The 22,142-nt window shown below is 54.6% G+C and overlaps 1 long non-coding RNA gene across 5 annotated transcripts in view; it reads right to left on the bottom strand.

Moving 5' to 3' along the window:
- Window positions 1-17,593, bottom strand: part of LOC132244828 (uncharacterized) — a 47,137-nt gene extending 29,544 nt beyond the window's left edge. The window contains exons 1-5 of one of the 5 annotated variants that reach the window (XR_009456657.1): window positions 17,448-17,593; window positions 12,118-12,262; window positions 11,068-11,723; window positions 6,893-6,959; window positions 2,688-5,295 (exon numbers count right to left, since the gene is read on the bottom strand). This is a non-coding gene — a long non-coding RNA (uncharacterized LOC132244828). Of the gene's footprint in view, window positions 1-2,687; window positions 6,772-6,892; window positions 6,960-11,067; window positions 11,724-12,117; window positions 12,263-12,958; window positions 13,719-17,447 lie in introns of those variants that run through there. The other 4 variants (XR_009456652.1, XR_009456656.1, XR_009456661.1 and 1 more) reach the window with 4 other exon arrangements.
- Window positions 17,594-22,142: the final 4,549 nt, after the last annotated feature.

Below are 22,142 nucleotides of genomic sequence, written 5' to 3'. Positions count from 1 at the left end.
TAATTGCTGACACTGTGTTAAAGTACGCACTCAAAGGGTACCTAAAAATCCTGGACTTCAATAAATACTTTTGGAATAAAAATGTAATTCCTAGCGTTTTGGGGGCTGCAGCTAGTAAACTAGCATTAAAAACAGCAGAGCTCAGGACCCCGCCCCACAACGGGAGCGCTCACCCCCACCCCGCGCGAGACGCATTTCTGCCGGGCCCCGAGACCAGCCGGCCGCAGCTGGCTTCCGGCACCCGCAGAGTCAAGCCTTCCGCCCTCGCCCCCCGGCAGGGCAGGGCAGGGCAGGCCAGGTGCGGCTGGGGCACCTCGGGCCACGGCCCAGAGCACGCAGGGGCCGGAGCCCAGGGGAAGGCCCAGCCGGCACAGGGGACGCTCCTCGCACCCAGGCCCCGCGGCCCCCTTCTCCTCGGAGACCAGGCACCGCGGCGGAAAGACCCGCCCCGACTCGAGGCAATTAGCGCGGGCAATTAACAGCACTCCCAGGCCAGGACTCGGACCGAGGACAGGTCTCAGCCAACGGCTCCCAAAACACCCCCGGCCCCATTAAAGCAGGGCCCCAGGCGCCCGAGGGACAGCACCCCGCGGAGCAGCGCGCCCGCCGGCTGGGAGCAGCGCAGAGAAAGCGGCGGGTTAACAACACGAAAACGGGGACGAACAAAACGCAGGAGCGCGGGGACACGGGGCAGCGCAGCGCCGCCCCGGCACTGGGGACCGGGCACGCCCAGCCCGCACACAGGGCGCGGCGCCTGCCCCGGCCCCGGCGCAGCGCAGCCCACAGCTCCCGCCTCCAGCGCCCCGAGGGCGGCCCGCCGAGCCCCGCCCCTTCCGGTCACGTGCCGCGCCCGCCAGTGCTCGGCTTTTCACGGGATGAGCGCCCCGGGCGCGCAGGGAGGCAGCTCCGCACGGGCCGCCGGGCCCCGCCGCACGAACCGGGGCCCGTGGCCGCCACCGCCCCGGCGGCACCAGCCGCACCTCGGCTTCCCGCTGCCGCGCCGGGACCCGAGGGCGGCCCGGCGGATCCCGCCCAGGTCCCCAGGAAGAGCGCTCGGGCCTCAACCGCCCCCCGCTCCTGCCGCCCGCCCCGCGCACTCCGGCCCGGCCGCAGGGCAGTGCGCGCTGGGTCTGGCTCTGCCCCTGGGACGGGAGGAGGGACCGGGACTGCAAACTCTGCCCTCCCCGTCCGCCAGCGCCGTCCTCACCGCCAGGCGGGGGCCGCTGCCACTCCGGGCGCACCCCAGCCTCAGGCAGGTACGCGGTCCCGCGGCTGCCGGTCTGCGCCGGCCCGAGGCAGGTCCTACCTGTGAGGAAGCGCTAGCGGGCATCAGGCATCACCGCCGCAGGTGCCGCCTTGTCATGCGGAGCTGCGCATCTTGTTCCATGGCCGTGTGCGACAAGCACTTGTTTCCAGCATCCGTCTTGACCCCGGCTTGGCGCTAATGCCATAGCCCCCAAAACTTCTGCGGGTGAGGCACCTAACCCACTCAGCCAAGAAAGAGCACCTGGCCCACACCACACTACCCAGCACACGGCTTTAAACCCAACCCCCAGCTGTTGGCACCTGGCTCCCACCCCAGACCTTTGCTTCCGGTGTCTGCAGGATGGGGCGAGCTGGAAGGCAAAGGCGAGGGAATCTGCACCAATTCCAGACCTGCTGCCAGTCAGACCCACCACCTCCCACCCCGCGGGAGAGAACTTGCGTGGTGCTGCACTACTGCGTGGGGGACCTTTGGGGTATGACAGGCAAGCTCAGGCTGCAGCTTGGTCTCCTGCCTCTTAGCTGCCTGGGTGGCCACTGTAGTGGGACCTGCCTTTTGCATTTCAAGAGTAAGCATCGAGGGAGCCGTAGCTGCGTCATTTCTGTGCCCGCGTCGGCCTGCGAGGTTCTGAGCGCAGACTGGCCGCAGTCTCCTTGGCCGAGGCCCGGCGGTAACGAGCTGTTAGTAAGAACACGAAATGGAGGAACTCAGAAACCAAAACAGGATTGCGATACTAAGGAACCAAGCAGCAGTATGGGCAGGCCTTGCTGAGCCTCAATTTTGCCAAAATGCTTTCAGCAGTGCCATGCCAGAGCCTGTCCTCGACCCGACTGCTGGCAGGACGACCCACCCGCTCCGCCCACAGAAAAAGCGTGGAGAACAGGCCGAGGTGTCCACCGGACCCTTCCCAGCCGGCACGACCTTCCCCATTTGCCCAGGCAACAAGAACGCAACCGTGCTCAGCTCGGTCCTCGTCCTCAGGTCCGGTGCCGCAGCAGCCTCCGCTCGCTGCACAGGGCCCACGTCCATCTTTATACCCTAGCTCTGCTCACTGTGCCCTCCAGGACAGGAAGAGGCTCCCTACCTTCCTCCCTGTTATCTACACTACCAGCCAAAGGGAGCAGAGAGGTTCCTCTGCAAGATTTGAAAGGGTCACAGCAAGGTAGAGAGAAATGCTGCAAGGCTGCCTAGGGGCAGGGTCAAGGAACGGGAGGGAGGGAGGGAGGGAGAGACTCTCTGAATCACGGACCAGGATGGTGGGGGGTCCTAGAGTGAAAAAGGGCAAGAACCACTGCTTTAAAAGTTGGCCAGGTAGCAGTGAGAGGGGCTTAAGAAAGGCTGTACCTGTGCTCGTGGAGGCAGGGAGGGAGAGGGCAGCAAGAGCCAAGGTAAGCAATATATAGGGCTCAGGCACAGCATTCACCTGGCAAAGCTGTGCAAGTCCTGCCACTCCTGGTTTAGGAAAGAGCCCCACGTTCCCCAGCCTGGTTGCGCAGCCTTGTGCTGCTATCGCTGACCGCAAACTTTCTCCTGCCGTCCGCTTGTGAAAATGATGAGGAGCGTGCACGAACCCAAGTGTGCTTAGCGCTCCCCTCTCCTCTTAGAGCGATCTAGGGAAAAAGCTGAGAAATTATTCCAACACCTCCCTACTTGGGCACTCCTAGCAACGGCAAGGCCAGACTACCCTACTGATGAGCATCTCGCTTTGTGTCCATGCTCTGCTCTGCTCTGCTCGCTCGGAGTTAGGTGCAATCTTTCCTTGCAGGGAAGGGCCGTTCTTTTGCCGTTGTGCACCGTTGCCAACGTGCCAGCTTGCTCCCCGGCAATCTCCACAGGCTGTGAAGGGACTCAAAAGAAAGAGGTAGGGGCCGGGACCCTGGGGAGGCTGCTTCTGCTGCAGCACAAAGAACAAACTGAACGCAGTGGCAACAGGCCGCTGGGGATGTCCCTGCTGCTGTCACCGTGGGAGTGTGCTGCTCCTTGGTTGAACTGCTACAGGCTAGAACCAGTTTCTTCACAGGCTGGATCCAAACCACAGGCCATAGGTTTTTTGACCCCTGTTTTACCAGACCAACTGTAAGATACAGGCAACCTTTGGGGTATGACAGTACCTTTCTTCAGGATGCTGGGAAGGAACCAGGACTGAAAAAGGGGACTGGGATGCCGAAAACCTTGCTTCTGTCCGTCCAAACCGTGCTGTTGTTGCCACACGAGACATAACAAAAAATCTTGCCTCCCCCATGGTTCCTGAACCTTCCCAACACCACCACCACCACTTGCATACTTAAATCATTTGGTTTCCTTCTGTCACCTGTTTGGAAACTTCCTTTTCTTACTGGACCTGCCAGGTGCTTTGTTGGCAAAGTATATGGGAAAACAAATAATAGTAATAGTAAGAATCAGAACAGGGATAATATTAGTAGTACTAACATTACTTACAGAAATTTGCTGAACAGAAGATGCAGGTCTCATCCATGCCTCTTCCTTCCATTCCCCACCCCTCCAACTATCCTGCATGGACATACAAGAAATAAGCCCCTGGGGGGGGTCTCAACAACAGGGTGCAGTCCCACAACTGAAGCCTGTACTACAAGGCTGTTTGCTTTCTTACCACAGTCCAGAAAACCAAGGTGTCACAGCCCACATCTCCCAAGCAGTGCAGGCTGCTTACAAGGGCCTGCCAACTGCTCCAGGCAGAGTCACTGCCAGTAGCAGGTAGCGCAGTCCTGTGGGAGGCAGGGGGAGACCTGGCCAGTCCGGGGTTGCTGAACCTCCCCCTCCCTCCTAGCTCTTCCCCCAGGCACTTGGCCAAGCAGCCAAGAATGCCCCCGCCCCCAACCCTGGTCCTTTAACAATGACAGTCAACACACAAGCAGTGAAGGAGGGACATGCACCCCCTCACCCCCAATCGCTGACCAATGCACTAAGACTCTAACATGGGCCCCTGCTCATGTCCTTTTCTTTTTCGTTTCCTTGTGATAAGCTACATGTGAGACTTGACAGATTTTGTTGGAATCTGACAGGCCACACTCTGAGCGCTTCCATTGCAGCCTTCAACTTGCAGTCTGGGCTGTCAACCAGGTATCTTGGCCCCCGCTCCCACGCCACTTCCCCTGCTCAGATGGCTCAGGTTTGGACAGGGGATGTGATGTCTCACAGGTATCACCCTGTAAAGCTCAGTAGTGGGGAGCAGAACAATTTTGCTTCCCTGTGTGAGCGACATCTCCAAAGCGTTCCTCTGACAGCTGCACCTCACACACGGCACACCCCAGAAATAGTAACACACAGCTGCAAGTCTTCATTGTAAACCCATGACCACACAGGACTTCTGTGAGGCCCTCCGTGCAACTCCTTAAACCGGTCCTCCACCACGTACAGGAGACAGGGTGGGTACCCGGGGAAAGCACCAGGGAACAGAAGCACTGGCACACAACAGCTCCTGAAATGAGCGACAAGTAAAGAGGCAGGGATGTTACGAAGATGGTGATGAGAAAGGGGAAGGAAGGCTATGGGCAGATTCCCCTCGGTGTAAACTGAAAACATGGTCAGGGCCTGACAGACCACGCTCAGTATTGCAGACTACACACCTACCAGAAGCCTAACTTAAGAACGACACGTGCTTAAGCTGGCATACAAGGAATAGGCCGTGAGCCTACACTTACATCCCAAGGAACGGCCAAAAAAAGTGGAATAAAATTCTGTTTCTCAAGACTTTAATACCAGACAAGACCAAGAGCGAGTAGCTGCTTTCTGGAACGATGGGAAACGGCAGCTACGAGCAGCAACTGGCATTTGGTTTTGTGACCCTGTTACAAGTTAAAATAGGTCTAAATGGCAGAGTCTAACAAACACAAGGCAAGGAGCGTTCCCAGGCAGGCAGGGAGAGAGATGAGCAGTGTTCCTCCCTTCCAGACTCGGAGTTTCCCCAGGGACACGGGCCCCAGCCATCTGCAGGTCCAAGCGCACAGGAAAATGGGTTCGGTCCCGTTCCCAAAGTTTCAGCAAAACGAGTCTACGTGACGCCCGTCAAACTATCGATTTAAAAAGCCCACGTAAAAATTAGGTTTTTACAAAAGGGAAACTACAAAGACCTTTGCAAAGTGGAGACAACCTCCTGTTAGCCTCCTCCTCCCTCCTGCATCTCCCCCAGCCGGTAGACTGGACAATCTGTATTGTGGTGTGACAAGTCACTAGGTAGGCATAGCACAAAGGGTTTATTCTTATGCCTCGAGGTGTGATCAATAAAAGTGCATATTCTAGCCCTGTCTCTAGCTGCTTTATCCAATTTGGAGGGTTGTAATCCTTTATACGCTAAGAGCATCACCGGCAAATGTCATAGCGTCTTCACTTCACGTACAAAAAGGGTAATTGGCAGGGACCCGGGTTTTGCATTCACCAGGGAAAAATGCAGTAAAACCCAGTATGTCACCTTAAGAACCCCGACCCAGTAACGACTCTGAAAATCATGTAAAGCTTGGCCCTACTCACAAAAGTTAAAATACTGAATAATAACGCTAACTGCATAATGCAAGACAATGCAATTTCATGGCCAGGCCACCTAAGAAAGAATTATGAAGTCTCTTCCATCTTATCAGGCTATATTCAGGATGATTTCACACAGACTCTTAGTTGTCTGGTGTGTAACGGTATGAAGCGTCTATCCTCAATTAATTAGCACGATAAATATCTCTTTTCCGACTAAGTCGCGTTTATATACTGAAACACATTCTCCGTATGTAATAGATATCTCCTCCTGATTTAGTATGTTTTTCCTAGCAGTTAATCGGTTTCTCGATACGTTCCAAACTGAATAACCTCTCGTTACCGAAGAAGCTAACTCGTTCGCATTAGAAATTTCTGATAACCGGTACTTGGCAGGTTTTTCCTGTCGGTTACTGTTTGGGACTCCATCTTAATTTACACAACTAAAAGAATGCTTTGAAGATGCTAAAGTAAGGGGATAAAAAGTAAAACAGCACACAGCACACGCACGCTTCAGGAGTGAAAAATCTCTCTGACACGGCTTGCCGACGCACCCAACTTACTCTACAAGGTGAAGGGAAACAGACCGCCTCTTTGTCGCCTGTTTGGCGAGAAATCATCACCTTACAGCTAATTAATGGACTTTGATTTGGTTTGGATTTGCCTGACTTGATCTTAAATACTTGTAGTAAATAAAGCCTTTCCGTCACTCCTCGAACCGAGTGTCGTGTCAATCCCTGGGCTAGTCCGGAAACCTAGGTTTTTATTTGCTGATACCCAGCGCCCCCAGATTTTCTCCTTTAAATGAGAAAAATCCAGATTTTCACCTCTAAAGGGGAACAGCATGACCAATGGTGGGTTTCTCCTTGCAGGCTGCCAGACTTCCATCCTGCAAGGTGCTCAGGGAAACAGGAGGAGGGGTCACAAAGGGGTGCTATGTGCATGTGACCATGTACACAGGTACATGCCTGCCCACAGGCTGAAGAGTGGGTCCCCACATGTAAATCAGGTGCGGCGGAAGGAGGTGAATTGAGGCCCCCATAAATGGGGAGTGACACGCAGATGATGCACCTCCAAGCAGAAGCGTAAGCAGCTACGGGTGCATTTTACCCCATCAGAGTGTTTAAGGCAGAAACTCACACTCACCTGTTACCCGTGGTCCCTTGGATATTTCCAAGTCCCACTTCTTTCACGCTGCAGCTCCTCACTGACACTGCTCCCATGAACAGGTGCACAAGGAGCAGTTGGAAAGAAAGGGAAGACCCACGTTAGACCATTTCATTGGAGTGAGAAGACACGCACTGTTAACCGCACCGCAGTGGATGAAATGACCCCCGTGGGCCAGCCCAGCACATTCCCGTTCAGACTTATCAAATGACCACACACACACACACACAAAATCACACTTTTCTACACGCACTACTACAAAAAAGGTTTCCAAATCACCATGCATTTTCCCTCATACAACATACCCATATTTCCATATGCTTACCCCATCGCCACACGATTTTCCACAGGTCGCACAAAACAGTTCCCAAATCACCCTAAAGTTACCACACCATTTTCTAAAAATTAAATCATCATATTTCCACGCAAAACCCCTATAGTCCCAAACAAATGTCCTGTATACCTCTAGGTCCTAAATTCCACAACAAAAATCACATTTCCAAACATTTCCAGGAAAAAGTTCCCAAAGCACCACAGAACTCTCCCAAAACCACCATAGTTCCCCAAACGTTTCTACAAAAAAACTTCCATATCGCCACACAAAATGACCAACCTCCCACTCAAAAAAACCCAACACCCTACCACACTGCCAGAAAAAGGGTTTTCAAATCAGGGCCAGTTTTCGACATGGAAACCACCACGTGTCCAAACACAGGTACACACGTGCCCACAGAAATTTTTCCAACCCCTGCCCACCATTTCCCTCACACAACACAAGCATATTTCCACACTTACCCAGTCACCACAAACTATTCCACACGTCCCACAACACACAAGTTCCACAAAAACAGTTCCTAAATCACCCTAATATTACCAGACCATTTTCCACACACACAAAAAAATCACCAGATATTTCCACTCACATTTCCATGTACACCTGTGCCAGATCACCAGTTTTCCACGCAAAAAAAATCGCATTTCCAAAACAGATCCTTTCACCACACACCATCACATCTTCCACAAAAAAGCACATTTCCACAGACACGCTCCCCAGTCCCCACAGAATTCTCCCAATACCACATTTCCCCACACCTTTCCACCAACCCATCACCAAATTACCACAAAATGACTCGCCTGCCACCAAACAAATCAGCACTTCCAGATAAAAAGGGGGTTCTCAAATCACCACACAGAACAAACTGTTTTCCACACAAAAGTCGCCACATGCCCTTAAAAAAGGTTTCCAAATCCCCACACCGTTTCCCCCACACAACACAACCATATTCCCATGCACACACATTTCCACAGCTCCCACGAACATCAGTTACACAAACAGTTCCCAAATTACCCTAAAACTACCACACCACTTCTCACTGGCATAATCACCACATTTCCACAGACATCTCCACAGAGTTCCTAAATCACTAGTTTTCCACACAAAAATCACATTTTCCAAGAAACAACGTCCTTTAGTACCACACACCATCACCAGTTTCTCACAACATTTTAACACTTCCACACACTCCCCAAATAAATGTCCCAAATCCCCACAGACTTCTCCCAACGTCACAAAACATCTCCAAACATTGCCACAAAAACGCCCCCAAGTCATCACAAAGGATGTCTGGTTTTCCACACGCAAACCACCACAAGCCCACACACGAGCCCACAAAAAAGGTTTCCAAATCCCCAGACCATTTTCCCCCCCACAACACAGCCGTATTTCCATACAGTGAACCAATCCCCATACAATTGTCCACAGGTCCCACAACACGCCAGTCGCACAAACAGTTCCCAAATCACCCTAAAATTACCACACCACTTCCACACAAAATCACCAGATTTCCACACACATTTCCACAAGGTTCCCAAACCATGACGTTTCCACACAAAATAGCAGTATTTCCAAACAAGGCACTATATCACCACACACCATGACCAAATTCCCCCCAAACAATCACATTTCCACAATTTCCAAATACAGGTCCCAACTCCTCACACAATTCTCCCGATACCACCATATTTCACACATTTCCACAAACCACCTCCAAATCGCCACACTAAAGGACCAACTTCCCACCAAAAAGATCATCACACTGCCACAAAAAATGTCTCCCAAGCCCCCCACACAAAACAGGCAACATGAAAACCCCCCGGTGCTCACACAGCTCCACGCCACTGCTCACAGGCACATTTCCACCCCGTCCCCCGGGTCCGTCCGGCGCCGGGGCCTGCCCGCCCGCACCGCGCTGCCCCGCCGCGCAACGAGGCCGCACCAGGCGCCCCAGGAGAGCGGCGGCTCCGACCCCGTGCGGGGGGCGCGGGGCGAGCAGCGCGCCCAGGGCCAAGCGGAGCGGGGCGGAGCAGCGTCCCGCCAGCACCAGCTCGAGGAGGAAGGGGCCGAGCTGCGGCACCGCGCACAGAACACCCGCCCTCCCCGCCCGTGGCCATGGGGGATCCCGCCTGCAGCGCTGATGCCTCCGCTGGGCAAGCGGCTGCCTGACAGCCCCGAGGGTCGCGCACAGCACCCCGGTCTGCTCTGCCCCGAGCCAGCCTTGCAGACGGCCCCACACGTGCCGGCTCAGAGCTGCCCCTCGTGTCCAGAGCGCACGGCAGCGCCGGAGCCCGGGTGCTGCTGCGGAGCGTGCCCGCCGCCCACCGGGCTCTGACTGACACCGGGAACCGCGTGTCCACCCCACGCCTGATAACGCTGCAGGCCCTGGCTCCCACGTGCTGCTCTAATGACGAGGCATCCTGCTTTTCCCTGATAAAAAAAAAAAAGGCAAAATCTCTGATAGATAACCCCACTAATTCTCAAATAAAAACACCAAAATGTCTGATTAAAATGAAAAGCCCCTCAACTCCCCACTCCGCCCAACCTCCTGGCCCCCAGCTCTACCAGAGGGGGCCCCCAGCTGCCAGCACTATGGGGCCAGGGACCCGTGTCCACGGCGCCCTGCCCGGCAGGAGACAGCGGCTGCTGCAGCAGACCAAAGCCCAGCTCCCCCCACCCACTGCCTGCCTGCTGCGGGCTCAGGCTGGGTGGGGGGTTCCTCACAGCTGTGCGCATTCCCGAGGAGCAGCAGGAACCCGTGCCCACAATCCTGTGTGCAGGGCAGGGGCAGGCTGCCCACTGCAGACTCAGGCTCCCTCCCTGCTGCCCTCGCCCCGGGGCCTCTGCAGCCCAGCAGGTGCAACCCGTTGCTTTCGGGAACAGTGGGACCACAGCCCCAGCCCACACAGCACCAGTGAGGGACACAACCGCATGCCACCGTGGACTTAGGGGACACATTGCCCCCGCTCCCCCACCAAACGCAGCCCTGGATCACCTGTTCACCCACGCGAGTCGCATTTGGGACTGATCTTTTCTGTGAGGACAAGGCTGCGGGTCAGGAGTGAGGGCAACACAAGACAAGCAGAGGCTGCGGGCTGGGAGTCAGGGGCACCAAAGCATCCCAGAAGCACGGGCTGGTGGGCAGCAGCACAGAGCACCCCCAGCACCAGGCTCCTCCCGCACTAGCCAGAAGCACAGGGACCCCCCAGTGCCCTGCCCTGCCCTAGGACGCTGCCACGGACCTGCATGCACCCCTCACCTGGTCTGGAACACATCTCTGACACCCGTGCATCCTGGTCCCTGCTCCTTTGTAGTTCAAACCCAACCATACCATAAAGTCCCCCCTGGCTCTACGCTCAGGTGACTGGGCCTGCACTGGCAGTGTCATGTCACCCAGGGGAAAACCTGCACCCACACCCCATGGGCATGGAAGAAAAATGGTTGCACTGCCCAGGCACCTACAGGAACCGCACCCCCACCCCCCCGCCCCAAGTGTTTCCCAGGAAGCTCACAGAGGGCAACACAGTGCAATTCCCTCAGCTCTGTGCCTTACCCCATACACCTTCTACCGCTGCAGACCCGGAGGCACTTTGCAAGACGCTCTGTACAGCAGTTTCAGCTTAACTCCATAGAAAAATTGCTCCTTCTTAAGGGTAACTGTGCACCCCCTTACATCACCTTCCCACATACACAGGAGGCAGTGGCTACACAGCAGAAGCACAGACAGAGGAGGAGAGAGAGGAAAAAAAGGCCCTGAGATAAACAAACAGCTTCAGGCTGAAACAAGTAAAGAGTATGGAGGCATAAAACTCTTCCCCACCTCCCTTGCAACTCTCCACGTGCAGCTGGGAAATACCGCTGGAGCCAACCTGCAGACTGTGATGGGACAAGGGATTTCACGGGAGGCCTTCAGGGGAAGGGTGGGACAGAGGCTGACAGAAACATTAGGGTCACGGGCTCCGTGGTGTTGGCCACAGGAGGACGAGAGGTTAATATGTGCTGAAGCTGCCAGAGTTCCAAGTGCTCGACACCTAATCCAGACACCGGGAGGTACAACAGCAAGTCTCTGGGTCTGAGCCACTGGTATCAGCCTGGCCCAGGGGCAGGCCATTGCTTTTGCAAGGCTCTCCTAGTAGTTGGGAAGCAACAGCTGCAGCCGCTGGAGGTGCTAGCTTTGGATGCTTGCGAGCAAACGCCGTGCGTCCGGTCAGAAGCCGAGGCAACTGCTGGTGCGTAGCGTTCCCTGACCGCGTACGAGGCAGGAACGCGCAGGCACCTGCTGCCAGGGCTGGCTCGGATGTTTCCGAGAGACCGGTGCGGGCCCCAAACGCTCGTTTCTCAGTAGCTCACGCAGGGACCCGTTGCAGATGCGACGGATGTCGGGGGCCCTTCTACTCCGGGCCTTTTGGTTCCGAACGTCACGCTGCGCTTCCTCGCCGATAAGCTGGTTCCAAGGACAGGAGCGCAAGGACTAGCCTGTGAGAAAGGGCAGACGCACATCAGACACTTTCACGCAAGGTAAAATGCTCACGCTGTTAACCCCAGCACAGATAGCGATAAGATGACCCTGCTGCCAGCCTCGGCCATTTTCAAGGTGCCTAGGCTGAGCCGCGCTTACGCTGTTAAGCACAAGGGCCAAGGCTTTGTTCCGAGTAACCGCAGCGTGAACCTTCGCAGCTGCGACAACTAACTTGGTCAGCAAGTAAAGGAAACCGTCAAACACAATTAAACAAAGCACAAGTCCTAAAAGGAGCTAACAGACCGTACATAAATGATCCCTATATGGTATATCATAGGTTTATCTTTAGCTAGCAGTGTGGCAATTGATGTAACTAAATATACTGCATGTTATTTTCTATAATAGATATACTTTTGCCCTCCTCTGAACCCTCACAAGGTTGTCCACATCCCTCTTGAAGTGTGGCGTCCAAAACCGGACAGAGTACTCCAACTGCAGCTCGACCAATGTCGCGTAGAGGGTAAGCATCACCTCCCTGGACCTGTTTGTCCTGCACCTGCGAACGCATGATAAAGTGCAGTTAGCTTTACCAATCGCTTTGTCACGTTGACAACTCACGCTCATCTCGGTATCAACGCTGACTCCGAGATCCCTTTCCGCTGCTCTGATGCTGAGAAAGCCCTCCCGCAGCCTGTAAGCGTGCCGGTGATTCCTTCTCCCTAGGTGCAGCACTTTGCACTTGTCTTTGTTCAACTGCATCCTATTCTGGTCTGCCCATTTTTCCAACCTGCCCAGGTGCCCACAGATTTGGTCCCAACCCTCTAGCGCACCGGCTCTCAAACTTTGTTTTGCACGGACCGCTTGAAAATTGCCGAGGGTCTCAGCGGACCGCTTAATCTCCGTCACCGGAAAAAAAAGTAATCAACTGCAGGGCCAAACGCAGAGATTCTCAATTGTTCTGCAACCTTTCTGAGGACCACCTACATGGAGCTTGTGGACCAGCGCTGGTCCAGAGACCACAGTTTGAGGACCTCTGCTTTAGCATGTTAACGTTACCCATAAATTTGGTATCATCTGCATATTTGGACAGAGTGCTTTCCACGCCCTCATCCAAGTGACTCACAAAGACATTAAACAGCACAGGTCGAAGGACCGAGCCTTGTCAGACTCCACTGCCCACATCTTTCCAGGTCGATACCGACCCATCCACCGCCATTCTCTGGGTATGACGCTGAGCCATTTTGCCACCCACCTGATCGTGTAATCATCTACGTGACAGCGGCTCAGTTTATTAATGACATTAGAATGAGATACCATATTGAAGGCCTTCTTAAAATGCAAGTAGATGACATCTACCTCAATTCCTGTGTGTAAGCATTTTGTGACCTGGTCATAAAAAGAAACAAGGTTAGTCAGGCAGGATCTACCTGCTATGAATATGTGCTCACTGCCCTTCAGCATCCCCCCACCTTCCAGGACTCCCACAAATGTGATCCTTAATCTTTTCAAAGGTTTTCCTCAGAACAGAAGTGAGACTAACTGGTGTCTAGTTACCCGGATCCTCCTTTCCTTTCTTAAAGGTAGGGACCGCACTGGCCCTTTTCCAGCCCTCTGGGACCTGACCCGAGTGCCACGAGTGCTCAAACAGCTGTGTCGGGGCTCTCCTATAATGCTGCCAAATCCTTTGGCACCCTTGGATGAAGATCACGTGGGTCTGCTGACTTAAACACACCCAGTCTTTCCAAGTGCCTCTTCACCAAGTTGGCACAAACACTTGGTGGGCTGGTGTCCCTTTTATGCCTGTCTAGCATCCAACTGGGAGACCTGTCCTGTTCCATGTTCAGGAATACAGAAGCAAAAAACTCACTGAAGAGCTCAACCTTGCCCCGCTCACCCCACCTATCACTATTTACCCTAGTTTGTCCTGTAGGGTTCCTATGCTACCATGGCACCTTCTTTTTACTCCTTATACACCTAAAGAAAGACTTTACTTGTTTTTAATTTTTGTTGCCAGCCCAAGCTGCATTTCTGCTTCACCCTTTCTAACTGCCTCCCTGCAAGTGCAGGCCAAGTAGGTATACTCCACCTTGGTAAATCTCACATGCTTCCACTGTCTATATGCCTCTTTTTTGCCCCTAGGTTTTCCTGCATTTTGCTGTTCAGCCAAGAGGGTTTCTTGGCCCCTCTTTCCCCTCTCCTGTGCAACGGGATCATCTTCTCCTACACCTGTAGGATTGCTCCCTTTAGGAACACCTCCCATTCCTGGACTCCCATCTTACCAGTGCTCTTGTCCTTCAGCGCCTCGCTAACTAATCTCCTGACCACACTGAAGTCTAGCACTCCTACCCTACTGGTTATTTTTCCCACCCTGTGCCAGATAGTGAATCCAATCAATGGATGGTCACTGTCCCCTAGGTTACCTCGAGTCAGTCAATTCCCTACCAGGTCATCCCCTGTCACCAGCACCAAGTCCAGTAAGAGGTCCCTAGTGGGACCATGTACCTCGTGTGTTAGATGAACATGCTCTTTGCAACTGTTAACAAGTAATAAGCCTGCATTTACATCACAAGCAATGGCCTGAGAAAGTACAATAAGAATCTGTTTCTCCAGCCTTCAATACCAGGCAAGACCAAAGATGAGTAACTGCTTCCTGAAAAGGTGGGAAAAAAGCAGCTTAAAACACCAACTGATTTTTGGTTTTGTGAACCTTTGTAAATGAAAAATCGGTCTAGACAGCAGAGTAAAAGAAACAAAACAGGACAAGGAGCATTCCCAGGTGGGCAGGGAAAGAGATGAGCAGTGCTCTTCCCTTCCACAGTTGTATTTTTTCCAGGGACACGGGCCCCCGCTCATTGACATCTCCCAAGTCCGCTGGAAAACGGATTCGCTCCCATTCCCAAACTTCCAGCGACGCCAATCTGCTCGACACGTATCGGAATATCCATTTAAAAAACAAAGCAAAAACCACACGTAAACATTCGATGTGAACAGAGGAAAGCTTTAAAAGACATTTGCAAAGTGGAGACAATCTGCTGTTAGCCTCCTCCTCCCTCCTGCACAGGTGAGAATCTGTATACCACACATCTCAAACTCCCCTGAAGTTGAACTGATGTCCTGCGGTGCTTCCTGAACAACAACAGGTTTTTTCATTTCTTTTTCTGCTTAAAAAATGAAAGTGTGGTGCTTTGCAACCTGCTCTCTAGACAGGTTTCAGCATCAGCATAGAAAAGGGGAGCGAGGGGCACTGGCCTTGAGGGGGGAGGGAAAACGCCATGGGCAGGGCACCAGCATATTACGGCTGCTCAGCGCCACAAATCCGTGTGGGGAGACAGCTGCAGGGAGACGGACAGTTTTACAACAGTAGTCCTCCTTCCAGATACTCTGCTCCTAAAACCTGTTCCATATGAAACACCATGAGTAGCATGGGCAGATGTGGCCCATGGAGGGACTCAGTCTGCCCCTTGGCAGGTACCTCAATCCTGTCTTGCCCAATCACTGTCTAGCCTCTGGTGCATCCCGCTGCCTCTGGGCATGCAGCGGGGTGCGCCTGAACTGCCTCCCCAGGCTGCGCAGGCAAAGAAAGCTGCTTTCAGTTTCTGCCGCCACTGCCCCAAACCCAAGCTACTGGCAGGGACCCACACGCACAGCTCCAACTCCATCCAGCCAGTGCCCGCTCAGGACTAGGCCGGGCAGAGTGGACGAGCACCAGCCCAGCCAGAACCCGTGCACACGGCCCAAACCCCAAACTGCACGGCGCCTCCTCTACGTGTGCCCATCCACACTGAGCAGCGGCCGTAGCTGCCAGAGGTGAACGCAAGCTCGTGCTCGGCACAAGGGGCAAGTGGCCCCACACCTTTCACAGCTACCAGGCTCTTCTGGCTGCAACCGCTACGAGCCTGAGGCTGGGCTGCCCTACGGTTCCTTTGCACAGCCGTCACGGCCCTGCCGCACGGCCCGGAAGCAGCAGCGATGGCAGTGGAGACAAGCCCCAGGGCAGCCCACGTGTAGACTCTGCGCAGCCGCAGGAAGAAGGGACCGGCCGCCGTGACGAGGAGGAGTCATGTTTCCGCCATGTCGAGCAACAGCTACTGCCGCTGCTCAGCGTGCACGGGTTGTCTGGAGCAGGGGCACAACGGGCCAGGGTTATGCACACAGGTTCCATCTGGTCAACTTTGTCCAGGGAGTCCAGAGAAGGTGCAGGGCGGGCTGGGGGTCGGGGCTTAGGCTGGGCACTGTTGGCAGTACGGGGAGGAGCCGTAGGGCAAGCGGGACCTGGGCTATTCGGGATCGGCACCGCTGACCGGCCCGCTTCGCCTTCCCCAGTACCGCCTCCGTGGCCCACAGGACCAAAGAGCTGCCGGCCCCTGCCTTACGCCAACATCCTGCATATGCGCAAGACACAGGCACCACAGAGGAGGGGAGAAAAGGAAAACTGAAATACATGAACACCTTAAAGCGGACAGAAGCAAACAGCAGGGGGCAAGGAAGCACCACCCCTACTCTACAACTCTCTAAAGCAAGCTGGAAAACATTGGTGCAGGCCTGCTGCACGCTGGGACAGAAGACGGGATTTCATGGGAAGCCTTCCGAGGAAGGATGAGACTAGGAGAGGCGGACAGAGGCTGTCAGGTAGGACAAGGTCACAGGGGCTGGGTGTTGCGCACATAAGGAGGAGTGGCTAACAAGTGCTGAAGACTGCAGAGATCAGAGGGCTCAACACCTCCCCCAGGCACAGGGGAAGAGAATACAAAGTCTGTGGGGTCTGGGCCCCCAGTATTCTGCAAGTCAAGGGGCAAGCCATTGCTTTTTGAGGGTGCTACCAGCAGTTGGAGGCAAGAGCTGCAGTCAGTGGAGGTGTTCCCGTTGGAGCAGGGCACGTGAATGACGTGCCTCCAGGCAGAAGCCCAGGCAACTGCTGGTGCGTTCTGTCCGCTTGGCGTGTCGAAGCAGAAACACGTACTCGCCTGTGGTGCTTTGGCTGTTTCCAAGGGACCGCCACACCCGTCTCGGTACCCAGAATGACCCTTGCAGACACGACAGCTCCTGGGGGCCCTTCTGCCCCAAGTAACACTTCTGTCACACTGCAGCTCACCACTGATATGCTGGTGCCAAGGACAGGTGCATGAGGAGAGCCTCAGAGAAAGGGCACGCCCACGTTAGACCGTTTCACACGAGTGAAAACGCACACGCCGTTAACCGCGCCGCAGTGGATAAGACGACCGCCGTGGGCCGACCCAGCACATTTCCATTAAGGGTACCCAAATCACTACACAAATATCTTCACTTATCTATACACATTCCTACAAAAAGGGTTTCCAAATCCCCAGAAAATTTCCCTGACACAACCTGACCGTATTTCCATATGCTTGCCCAATTGCCACGCAATTTTCCCACACATCCCACAACAAACCAGTCCCCTAAAAACCCTCCCAACTCACCCTAAAATTACCACACCATCTCTCTAAACACATTTCTACCAACTACTAGAGTAACCAGCTTTAAATACAGAGCCACTGTGTTTTCAAGGAAAGGAGCTATCATCACACACAATTCCCAGTTTCCCACAGCAAAAAACACATTTCCACATACATCCAGAAAAAAGGTCCCAAATCCCCAGATTTCCCCCAAAGTCTCCATATTTCCCCAAACATTTCCACAGAAACGCCCCAAATCACCACACTAAATGACCAACTTCCCACCCACAAAATCACCGCACTGCCAGAAAAAGGTTCCCAACTCACGTTTCCACACAGGACACAGCCCCCACAGACACCCCCGGGTCCTGCCCCTGCCGCTGCGGAACGAGGCCGGGCCGGGCGCCCCAGGACAGCGGCGACGAGCAGCGGGGCCAGACGCAGGCGGCGCGGGGCAGCGTCCCGCCAGCACCGGCTCCGCGGCTCCCGGGCTGCGGCCCCGCGCACCCCGCACGTGCCCCGCTCCCACGCGGGTTACAAACCCAAGGTCCCCGCCCCCCCGCCGCACCAGGGTTCGAAGGAGAGCGCGCTCGGTGCTGCCCCCGGTGGCTCACGCCGGGCACTGCGGGAGGGGGGGGAACGGCTCCTGAGGACGGCTCAGTGCTGCTCTCCTGTGGTCACGCCGGGCATTGCAGCCAGCGAGCGGACAAGGACAGGGACGAAAGTGGCTCCACGTGCCCTCCTGTCCCTGCAGCCGGGCGCGAAGCCGGGACACAACGACGGGGAGGGGGCAACCGCTCAGTACTGCCGCGGGGCTCCCGTATATATTCTACACATAGCACACGCACTGTATACACATCTGCACACGCATCCCACCTCCACGCATTTCTGTCGTGACAAGGACGTAGAATACGAATAATACCGGCAATTCTTCGTCCCCCCGCACCGGGCTCAACATGGTACTTATGTTAAAACAAGGATCCCCACTCTCCACTAGAACAGATGTCATGCAGTTCTTACTGAACAACCTTTTTTCATTTTTAATTAACTTTAAAACAGGGAAACACCATGCAAACCTTGCTAGGAACGACACACCTCAGAAAGGAGCCCACAGGCAGCACCAGATCACATTCAGGGCACGCGGCCTGCGGCCAAAAAACCACCACCCGCCCTGCCAGCGCAAACGGAGCCGCTGAAGATCAGAGTCGGACCAATCAGCACGCAGTTGGGTCTACTCCTCCTACCAAACCCAACAGCCAATCAGACTGCGGAGAACGAGACTTCCTTCTGGACCCGCCTCCACCGGCAAAGGCCAATCAAAGCGAGGAAGGGCGGAGTCTCCGAGACCCCGCCCATACAGCTCTTCCACCCAATCGCGGCTCGCCTCAAGGCGGCCAACGGGAACACGCGCCTCTGATGCCAGACCTGCCGCGCGCTCCAGGACACGCCCCCAGCCCCGGCTCCTCTAGTGATCGCTGGCGGGAGCCGCACGCGGGACTGACCTTTTCCGTGGGGACAAGAACGGGGAGCGGGGGCTGCGGGTCAGCAGTGACGGCATCACAACACAAGCGGAGACGAAGCGCTGGGAGTCAAGGGCGTTAAAGCATCTCACTAGCATGGGCTGCGGGGGCGGCAGCAAGGGGCATCCCCAGCACCAGGCTCCTCCCCCACAAGCCAGAAGCACAGGGACCCCCAGTGCCCTGCCCCAGACATGTATGAAACCCCTCACTAGTTTGTAACCCAACTCGGACCAGTGCATCCTGGTCCCTGCTCCTTTGCATTTCAAACCCAACCATACCATACAGTTCCCCCTGGCTCTGTGCTCAGGTGACTGCGCCTGTACAGGCAGTGTCATGTCACCCAGGGGGAAACCTGCACCCAAACCTCATGGGCTGAAGCTCAGGCATGGAAGAATGGTTGTACTGTGACCCACTCGACCGCCCGTAACAACGTGGTTCCCTGGGATCTCACAGAGGGCAACACAGAGCCATCCCCGCACCTCTAACCCTTACCCCATTCGCCTTCCACTGCTGCAGATGTGTAGGCACTTCGCATGATGCTCTGTAGAGGGGTTTCAGCTTAACTCCGTAAGTAAACAGTTCTGACTGGAGGCCTATGTACACCCTCATACACCATCTCCCAGCATACACAGGAGACAGGAGGGCTACGCAGGGGCAGCATATACAGAGGAGAACAGAAAAGGAGCACTGGGACAGACAAGCAGCTCCAAGCTGAAAAAAAGAAGGAGCGTGCAGGCAACGAAGGCTCTTTCCCACCCACCTCACAATTCTCCAGTTGCAGCTAGGAAATACTGTTGCAGCCCCACTGCACATTGTGATGGGACAAGGGTTTTCATGGGAGCCAGCATGGGAAGGCTGAGACAGAGGCTGACAGAGACAGCATGGTCATATGCCCTCCGGTGTTGGCCACAGGAGAATAAGAAGCTAATACGTGCTGATGCTGGAAGAGGTCCAAGTGCTCAACACCTAATCCAGGCACAGCAGGAAACAACAGGAAGTGTCTGGGTCTGGGCCACTAATATCAGCCTAGCCCAAGGCAGGCCATTGTTTTGCAAGGCGCCCTAGTAGTTCAGAGGCCAGAGCTGCAGTCACTGCAGGTGGTACCTTTGGACATGTGCAAGCAAACAACGTGCATCCAGTGAGAAACCAAGGCAACTAGTGGCACGTTGTGTTCCGTGAGGGTGTCCAAGGCAGGAACACGCGCTCACTTGCTGCCGGGGTTGGCTCGGATCTTTTCAAGAGATTAGCGCAGGCCCCATAACCCTGTTTCTCTACAGCCAGCACAGGGACCCTTTGCAGACGTGTCAACTGTCGGGGGCCCTTCTACCCCAGGCATTTTGGAGCCCACTGTCACACTGAACCTCTTCACCAATAACCTGGTGCCAAGGACAGTTGCACAAGGACTAGCCTGTGAGAAAGGGCGGATCCACATCAGACACTTTCACACGATGTAAAACGCTCACACTGTTAACCATAACATGGATGACAGTAACAGGATCCTGCTCCCAGCCTCGGCCATTTTCAAGGCACCTAGACTAAGCTGCAGAAGTGCTGCTAAGCAGAAAGCTCAAAGCCTTCTTCTCACTGAACGCAGCATGAACCCCTGCAGATATGACAACTAACTTGGCCAGCAAATAAAGGAAGGGCCCGAGAGGGGAGTGGGCGGGGGCCTGACTCCTCGCCACTGCACACGCTACCAGGGAGACATGGGGGCACATGCCCCCCAGATTTGCACGTAGGGTGGTGGCAGGCCGCCCGCAGCATGCTGTATCTTCCCAGACTGCTGGCCTCTCCTGGGGTCCTCTCTGGCCCAGCAGGGCACACCCAGCATGGCAGGGCACTCCAGGGTCGGGAGCATCATTGGCACTGCTGCGAGCCCCGCACCGCAGTGGCAAGGTGACCCCTGCCCACCAGCCAGCAAGGGTGGCAGTGTGGAGTTGCGCTCCTTGGTTCCAATGAGCAGGCAGGGGGTGCCTCCCCACAGCAGCAGAGGGTTCACAACAGTGGTAACAAGCTTTGCTCTGCCCTGCCATGATGGCCACCGGGGCACGAGGGCAAGGTGCCCAAGACCACAGCAGGCAACCCCCATTCAGCCCCCCTACCTCCCACAGGGACCAATCCAGCTGTGTAACCTGTGAAAAAGGGGAAGCCGGGCTCCAGGCTCTGCACTCCATTCAGGCCGCAGCAACCACCGCCTTCCACATCTGGCAGACAGGCTCAGGTGCTGCTGTGGGGGCAGGAGCCTGCAGATCTGGGCCCCCAGTCAACTAGTTTGGGAGCGTCGGCATGACCAAAAGGGCTGTGGGTGGAGATTGAGGGGCTCCAGGAGGAGTGGGGGGACGGACCGACTGGAGCATATCACTGATGCTCATCACCGCAAAGCCAGGCAGGGGCACAGCTCCTCCTGGACCCGCGTCCCAGTGAACAACGGGGGCAGGGGGAGCTCTGATGTTCCATGATAAGAAACCCATTCACATGCCAAGATTTATAGCTATTTAGAATTTATTTTATGATAGTGATTGAGTCACTGCTAGAATTTCCAATTTCTCTATATATACATACACACACACACACACACACACACACACTTCATTGCAATAACAGAACAAGGAGGGTTTGGGTGGGGGTTTAATCAGAGAACTTGTGATTTTTTTTTCTAAAAGAAAACCAGCATGCCTAGTAATAAGTTACAAAAAAACGATACTTTCCAAAAATTCTGGCTATAAGCTTGCCAAATTGTCCCAATCATAAAAGTGCTGTAGTCTTGTCTCTCAAAAGACTGAATGGTACACCCGGTTTTTAATAGCCTGCATCACCGAGTAAAAAACCCTCTACGTAAAAGGGTTCCAACGTACGCAGGTGTAACTGTATAAAGGAAAGCCAGCTTCTAGCCTGCAAATCTTTTCAGTGCTAAGCAGCAACGGCCACAAATGTGGCACTGAATATGCTGAGATCGGCCATGGAAATCCTGGGTTAAACTCACTGCTAGTATCAAAAAGTTAAAAAAAAAATGTTCATATTTCTCCCCCATTCATACTCTCAGAAGCAATATCTGGGAATTTTTATCTGGAATGATTATACAGCAAAAGCTTTGTTAACTGCCATGAGTGGGGGGTGGGGGGAGCGAGCGTCTAAAATTTCTGGTTATCTCAGTCGGGTTTTCATCTTTTTGGAAAATCCCTGAAGAGCGGAGGGGAGGGGAGGGGAGATGGTGACAGCAGCAGTACAGGGTGGCAGGTGGCGGTGGCAGCCGCCACATGCAACCTTTCCCTCCCGCCTCCTGCGGCCAGCCAGGAACTCCCGTTAATAGTGTATTCCGGATAGAGAATGCTGGTTAACACAGCTTTTACTGTACTTGGGGGTCAAATGAGGCCCCTCAATGCAAAGCTGTATTCTGCAACTACTAAAGTACCAAGAGTCTGTATTAGTCCAGGGGAAGAGTCTTAGGGAGTCCTGAACCACCCTCACCTCTTTTTTGCTACACTACATTACACATCATTAC

Source organism: Alligator mississippiensis, chromosome 14 (genome assembly GCF_030867095.1).
Source record: "Alligator mississippiensis isolate rAllMis1 chromosome 14, rAllMis1, whole genome shotgun sequence".
In the NCBI taxonomy this organism is placed as follows: Eukaryota; Metazoa; Chordata; order Crocodylia; family Alligatoridae; genus Alligator; species Alligator mississippiensis.
The sequence above is the reverse complement of the archived record's forward strand: the minus strand, read 5'-3'. Positions and strand labels throughout refer to the sequence as shown.